This window comes from Phymastichus coffea, unplaced genomic scaffold (genome assembly GCF_024137745.1).
Source record: "Phymastichus coffea isolate CEN01 unplaced genomic scaffold, Cenicafe_Pcof_1.1 PCOF00056, whole genome shotgun sequence".
Lineage (NCBI taxonomy): Eukaryota > Metazoa > Arthropoda > Insecta > Hymenoptera > Eulophidae > Phymastichus > Phymastichus coffea.
In genome coordinates, this window is record NW_026706867.1 from 1,343,404 (window position 1) to 1,351,574 (window position 8,171).

The following is an 8,171-nucleotide window of genomic DNA, read 5'->3' on the forward strand; positions in this document are numbered from 1 at the left end:
AATAGTGTTGATGGAAAACTTGATTATTGAAGAAATGATTATGAAATGCAATTAAAAGTTATAATTTAATATGATAAATTATTATTTGTTAATTATTATGTAATCGAATGTAATTATTAATCAAAACTGTAGTAATTACTCTATCATTTAGAACGTCGAGTGGACTTTGGTACATGTTTTTTCAACTCTTCAAAAATCAGTCCATTTTCTACATTTTTTGAAGTTCTACGCCTATCAAATAAAAGATTTTACTCGAGTTTCATAAACATTGGTTGTTCTGTTCTTAAACAAAGTTATAAGATTGATGCGAGAGCAATAATTGTTCGTAATTTCGCTTGTCGTGGGCAGTTGCAATCTCAAACGGAACGGCAGATCGAGAAAAGGTTGCACGAGTGCGAGCTAGCCCGCGCTAGGTTGGTAAGGAAGAAGCGTTTCATTCCGGTCTTGCCAGCTGCGGACTCGTCAGTGAGGCTCGACGGCCGGTAACACTTGTCTCATATAACTATTTTTGCCGATCGAAGCACAAAGCAGAAACAGCATGTTACCGATCGAGCCGCGGTCGGGATGTAAATACTTTCGTCAGATACGAAGGACATCGTCAATATCGATGGACATTCCTGTTTTATCTGCCAAGATATTCATATAATTACTCCGCCCGAACATTAATTGGCGACGCGCAAAGTTCAAAATCCGAATTATTTTCGATGATTGAGCATCGATGACGCCAAATGAGATTAGGTTAAAAGATTCATTTTTGCAAACTGTGCTCCTGTAACCTACCGAGGAAAACCTATTCTAGCACAAAAAGAATTATTTTCCCGAACAAACTAAACGGAATTAGCTCGTATGCGATTTGTACTATCATAAAATAACTATCTTTTTTATCTCTTATCTCTCGGGAAAATAGAAAAAGTGAAAACCCAATTAATAATAGTCGTAAGTATATGGAATCTTTAATGTGTTCCAAATTTGAATCTCTTTAGCAAAAATTTTTACGACACTTGAAATTCAAACGTGGCCAACAAATTAACATATCACAATTATAATAAGAAGTATAACATATTTAAAATCTTATATTCTCAAAAAAGAAATTTAAAGTTGGAACAAATTTCGGAAAATTTCGAACTTACGACTATTGTTAATTATTTCGATTATTTGTCCAGAAATTTGACAAAATCCCTCTTGGCTCTGGATACATAAGTGCGTATACGAGCATAAACAAGCGTACGCATGCGTCGCGTGCAGAAAAGTTACTAGAAAATGTAGTACAGCCAATTGTCGAATCCGGATGAATAAAAATAGTTAGAGCAAACGATTACACCACACATAATCATAGCCTGAACTTGTGTGTGATTATTCATGGTCTCAAGTATTCTCTTCTTTGAACAGTGACTAACTTCAAACAGAGCCTTTTTCCCCACAAAATCAGCGCTGCACAAAATTGACATCGTAGGTGGGCATGAAGAATGCAAGTCGAGAAGAAATATTTTTGCATCATATTTGTACCTAGCTGCAACTCGACACCGTACCAGTTTTTTTAAAGATTCCACGATATCCAACCCACGCCAAGTGCACCTACACGCAAATAGGTATAAGAGAAAATTAAACCTGAATGAATCTCAGGCTTTGATTCGACATTATGGGTAAGTGAGGGAATAGGGATCCAGGATGTCATAGGAACGACTTTCTGTTTTATACGAAGGCAAGTATCTTGAGTTTCGATGATTTTTACCAACGGTCTGATTCTAATGCTCAGAATTTCATGAAATTTTCACTAACTGAAGCTTGTGGAATTATGAAGCGAGTTCGATGTTTAATGTTATAACTTTTTCCGGATAAATAAAAATATATACTGATTTTCGGCAAAGATTATAAAAAAGTTGTCCACATAAGGAATTTTGCCAAATTGGTTTGGATTCAATATATCGACAATTCTCGTCATACGAGCGAGGCAACGCAACAATCAATTTTTTAATACACGGGAGCTCCAGTTGAGAACCTCGGAAATAGGGGAAATTGAGACTCGACTGTGAGGTCAGTAGCAGATAGTCCCTCTCTTCCCTTTTCTGATGGCTTGGTTTACAAGTAGTCATCGAACTCCCTACTTAGAATTCTTTAGCCCTACTTAGAATTTTCGAATTCGCTCTCCACAGCTCCTTTGCTATTTTCTTTCGAATTTTCAATCTGCGCTTTACGTCCTTTCCAAATTTTTGAACACTATAGGCTTGTAGGATCTACTCTTTTAGAAGTATCTATACTCGATGCTAGCGAAAGCATTAGTGGTTCATATTCGCCAGAGGCCTGTTTTTTCTTAAAAGCAAAAATTTTCTTAATGCGAAAAATGTTGAAAGCAAATAAAAAATACCTGGAATACTAAAACTGGCAAATAATTATTGAATATAGCCTGGAGTTATTAATAAACAGAGTAAAATTCATCGAGAATGAAGGTATGTACTTTCCTTCGTATAAAACAGAAAGTCGTTCCTATTGCCTCCTGTAACCCTATTCCCTCAGTTATCCATAAGGTCGAATCAAAGAAGCAAGCTACCAAGACATAGCGCCAAACCCAGTGACGGAACACTTTCAGAGTAATAACAACGCTTTTATGAGTCTATAATTGATTGACACTCAACAATTACATTCAACAATAGTTATTACTCTGAATGAGTTCAAGACCGCACCATGAGGTCTGGCGTTACTGTCTTGATCTGCCAGTCTTGTTTGCTACTAGGCCAGTCAATATTATATGTATTGAGGAAATAATGACTCATCAGATAATATGGACCACCTTCTGTTTTATATAAAGGTGAGTACCCTGGGTCTCGTACATTTTTTATTGTTTTAAGAAACCACATTTCATAAGTTTTTAGCTATCGTCTGCGATCCTGCTATTTTTTAAGTCATATATTGCTTTCCTGTACTTTTTTAAGTACAAAAAGTTAGATGCTTCTAGAAGAGCATGTACCGTACAAACCTATGGTGTTTAAAAATTTGGAAAGGACGTGAAACGCAGATCAAAAACTCTCGACAAAAAATTTTTCTATGGAGAGCGAATTCGAAAATGCTCAGTAAGGCGAAAGAGGGAGTTCATTGATTACCTGCAAACCAATCTTTACAAAAGAAGGAAGAGGGACTATCTGCTATTGACAGCATTCATGTTCGTACGGGGCATGAATAAAATCCCAATTAATATATATTGCTTTTCTATATTTTTTTCATGTTGTTTTATACTCCCAAATTTTTCAACTGGGGTAGTTGTGTACATTAAAATGTAAATAGGGTGAAAGAGAAAGTTAGTTGACTACCTGCAAACCGACTCTTTTAAAAGGAAGTAGAAAGAATATGACAGCACTTTGTTGTACAAGGCAGGCGTCGAGTCTCAAGCAACTTGTTAATCGTTAACTATTAGTTTATGCTAAATGGAAATGTGTTATTCATTAGACGCATATTGACTATTATGCATTTTGTGTATAATAGTCTGTGTAATTTATCGAAATTCTATAAAAGTTAACGAGGTTAAGCACAAAATCCACATTTTCTTCTCAATTAGGTCCGAAATTTTACTTAATTTCGGCAAAAGAGAGAATTCGATGACTACCTGGAAACCAAGCCATAAAAAGAGGGAGAGAGGGACTATCTGCTACTGATCTCGCAGTCGTACGGAGTGTGCTTCTAGTCTCGATTCCTCCTATTTTCAAGGTTCTCAACTAGGACTCCCGCGTATTGGAAAAGCGCTGGTTGTATTTGCCTCATTCGTATGCAAAGTGAGTTGACAATACATATATTGAAACCAATCTAATTTGGAAATATTCCTTCTATGGTCAACTTTTTTTATAATCTTTACCAGAAATCAATATGCTGCACTTTTGTTTGTCCGTAGAAAACTATGAGCTGAAATTGACAAAATGCGTAACGTCGAACGCCAAAACTGTGTTACGAATTTTCAAAAATTCTATACTTATTGATGCTACATTGTTTATAAATATCCCAAGAATGACTGTATCAATTATGAAATTCTAATATTTTTTTAAAAAAATATCTAGGATTAATTTAACGAATTAGCGTTGCACCACGGCACCGATTTTTATTAACATTTTCGTTAACAACGCTTGAATTATGTATCTAATTATTATTTTTAACGCGGTACTCACTTCATAATTCCACAAGCTTAGGTTTGTCAAAGTTTTCTGAACTTCTGGCCGTTGGATCTATCTTATTAGTTGAAAGTAAGGAAATATTATTCCAAATGTATTTTCCCATAAGAAACGAAATATTCTCGTTTATGTAAAAATAAGATAGATCCAACGGTTAGAATTTCATGAGACTTCGAAAAAACGAAGCTCGTGGAATTATGAAGTGAGTACCGTATTAAAAATTATAATTAGATACGTGATTGAAGCGTCGTTAACGAAAATATTATAAAAAATCCTTGCCGTGGCACAGCGCCAATTCATTTTTCTAATCAATATTAGAACTTCAAAATTGATATATACATTCATCGGCTGTTTATAATCAATGTAGCATCAATATATATTGGATTTTTGAAAATTCGTAACAGTTTTGTCGTTTGAAGTTACGTATTTCAAAAATGTTGAGGCTATAATTTTTTGCGGACAAAGAAAAATATATACTGATTTCCGGCAAAGACTATTAGAAAGTTGATCATCTAAGGAATGTTTCCGAATTTTTCCATTTTATTATATCAACAATACACTTGATAAGAGCGAGACAAATATATTAACGGTGCCCCGATTGAGAACCTTCGAAGTAGGGAACTCTCTAAGTAAAAACAGGCCCCTGGCAAATATAGAAAATTAATGATTCCGTTAATATAAACGAATGTAGACGCTTCTGAAAGAGTTGATCCTACCAGCCCATAATGTTTAATAATTTCGAGAGGATGTGAAGTTCAGATTGCATATTCTCGGCAGGAAATTTTCCGCGGAGACCGAATTCGAAAATGCTAAGAAGAGCGAAAGAGAGTTCGTTGACTATCTGCTACTGCCAGCACGTGGTCATACGGGGCACGCGCCGAGTACCAAGCAACTTTTGGATTTTTAGATATTAACTCCCTGTTTAAATCTAATTAGCATTTTCTAATTTGTTCTTCACACAAAATTTTCTGCCAACAGTTTTCAATTTGCGTTTCACATCCTCTCGAAATTTTTAAACGCTCTGGGCTTGTAAAGTCTACTCTTCTAGGAGCATATATATTCCTGGATATTAACGAAAGCATTAGTGGTCCACATTCACCAGAGATCTGTTTTTACTTTAAAAAGTATAGGAACATTATTACATTCATATAAAACAGAAAGTTGTCCATATTACCTCCTGAATCCTTATTCTCTCACTTACCCATAATGTCGAGTCAGAGCGCAAAAGTAAGCGCTTCGTACACAACGACATGGCGCTAAATCGTGTGGCGAGGTTTTTTTTTGAGTATTAACAATGTTTTAATGAGTTTATAATTATTCCACACTCAATAAATTTCGTCAAACTACACAGCTGCCGCATTCAGTTTGAAATTGGTCGTTTCAGCTAGCTATGCCGGGAAACCCTAAGTAGGTCAGAGTTTGGGCCTTTTTTTTGCTGACCACCGATGAACCACTTTCATTGTAACTTGGGGCCTCATGAATTTTTGCACAAACCCAATGCTTGACTGTTTTAAACAATTTTCATTACAGTACATACTAATGCATTATTTAATATGCAACGGCAAAGAGAGTTTTTCCTGTATATATTTCCTTTGAGTGTTAAATAACATGATTCCTTTAGTTTACTTTTTCATAATTTTATTAACAAATGATTTGTTTTTTTACATTCGAAGAAAAAACTGTTCGATTCTAGAATTCATTTGGATCGAGTAGCTACCACAATTTCTACGGTCACACCAAAAGTTCTACCGGGCTTATACCTTCATTGCGGCTTCCCGCAGTGCGAGCATTTTTGAAAATAGTAGTTCACAACTTTCGCTCCAATAAATAATACGATTATCCGCTGTCCCAGGATTTATTTGTTTATGGCGAGAATAAGAAAGAAAGATAGAGGGTACTTTTGAAATAGAGACATAGAAAGTTAGTCAACATTTTCCGCAAAACTCTTGCTTATTCGAGCGTACAAGATTTAAGAGGGACAGGCCGTCGTCTTCCAGGGAAAATGAAACAAAAGCTGTGCGCGTGCCTTCAATAAGCCTCGTTGACTTCTGGCCGCTTCAGTGCTGCTCTTTATCACAAAATTCGGCCGTTCCTTAGAAGATGAAGCATATAAATTATCCAAACGGCCGGCTCTTTAAAAGGATTGCTTTGTTGAAAAGGTCACCATTATTTTTACTCGGTGAATTTTTTTTCGATGTTCCAATTACTCTGACGTATTGTTAATGCACGGGGGCCAGTGCACTGCTTATTATATTTGTCAAACTTTGAAAGTGCTTTATTTTCTGACCTAAAAACAAAACGCTCACCTTCAAATTTAATGGATGCTTCGCATCGGTTTTCTCATCTAAGAACAATTTTTCATTTTCTAAGCGAGACACTGTATTTTCGAACGTTTCTCTAAAATATGCCTGGTGAGCTTGGCATCGATATTTTTTTCAACTTGACAATTTGAATAACATTTGACAATGTTTCATTACTCACTTACGAGTAATGCGACGAAAACTTGAGCATAGCAACTGGCTCAGAAGAAATCAGCTTAGATCTGTTGCTAATTGGAAAGATTTCTATCGACGGCTACAATACTGAAGAGAATCGGAAAATCCGCCAACAATAATAACATTTTCACCCGCCGACAACCAACATTTTCAGGTGTCGATTTTCCCTTTTAAAGATATATGTCTGGTTTTTCATTGACACTTTCCCAGTTTACCAGTAAAAACATTTGATTGACGTTCGCAAATTTCGGGAGTCTCAGATATGGTACATTTATAACGATTCCAATGAATCAAGCTCGTCCGTTGTCATCGAGCAGCGGTAATATTGAGTCAGCGCTTTGCAAAAATTATCAAAACCACATACAGACCAGGCTAATTTAATTTCCAACTATCTTTCCACGGCTATTGCCACGGAATTGCCACAGCTGCACCTTCATCGAAATCATTTTATGACGCTGTTATAATAATGAAGCTTCTAGATATGATTTTGCAAATGATACCAGCGTTTTCCTCTTCTACTATTTTTCAAAAAAAAGCATTGACAAATTAACTAGTAGTGAAAAACATATAAATGTAAGATTCAATATTAAGAATTCTTTATCAAAACGAATATCTGAAAAATTATGCTCGTTTTTATTGATTCAACCCCTTTGAAAGGATAAAAAGGAACTTAGCGCCCGCCCTGGGGGTTGGATTACGCGTGCGCGTGTGGTAAAACGTGAGGGATATAAAACATTGGTGTTCAATCAACCTGTTGAGAAAAGGGGAAGACAGCTCGATTTTTTAGGTTTGTCCGAGGGACCATTCACGTGAAGGGGAGTTTTTTCTGTTGGCGCCATATCATATTCGTTCCGATTGGTTCAGCTCATTCTAGTCGCATTTTTTTCTAATCGACCAAAAAAAAAAATGTTTTCCCCTTGTATGCTCGCACAGGTGGCGAGCATAGAGCAGGTTCTTCTGTTTAGTACAACAGAATTACGAATAGAGATGAATATGCGAGCATAATCCATTTTATTTTTGAAATCGCTCACAATATTATGGTAATTAATCAATTTCCTCGTGCATTTTGCATAATAAATGCTCAAAGTAAAAAAATGTAAGATCTGGCTTTTTTTCTGCACATTTCTTTATTTTACTTATAAACTATCACCCTAACGATCATTATGGTTATAATCAAAGTTGTAGAGCGTTGCATTTGTGATACGATACCGCACTTCAAAATTGTACTGCCGCAGTGGCAGAAAAAAAAATTATTTTTCAAAACAGCATTTTACGCACTGGAATTGTTGATATAACATTAAGAGATATGATAGATGTATTATTTCTAAAAACTATGATCTTTAGTAGTAATAATAATATAGTAATAATAATAGTAATAATAATCTCTTTTAGTTACTGAGCTATTGCATTTGTTCATTGAGATGCTACGATTATCTTCCAACGATGTACAAGTTAGAAAATACTTTGATTGCGACGATTTTTTAACGTACGTTATGAGATTTCAACTATTATATGTCGTGAT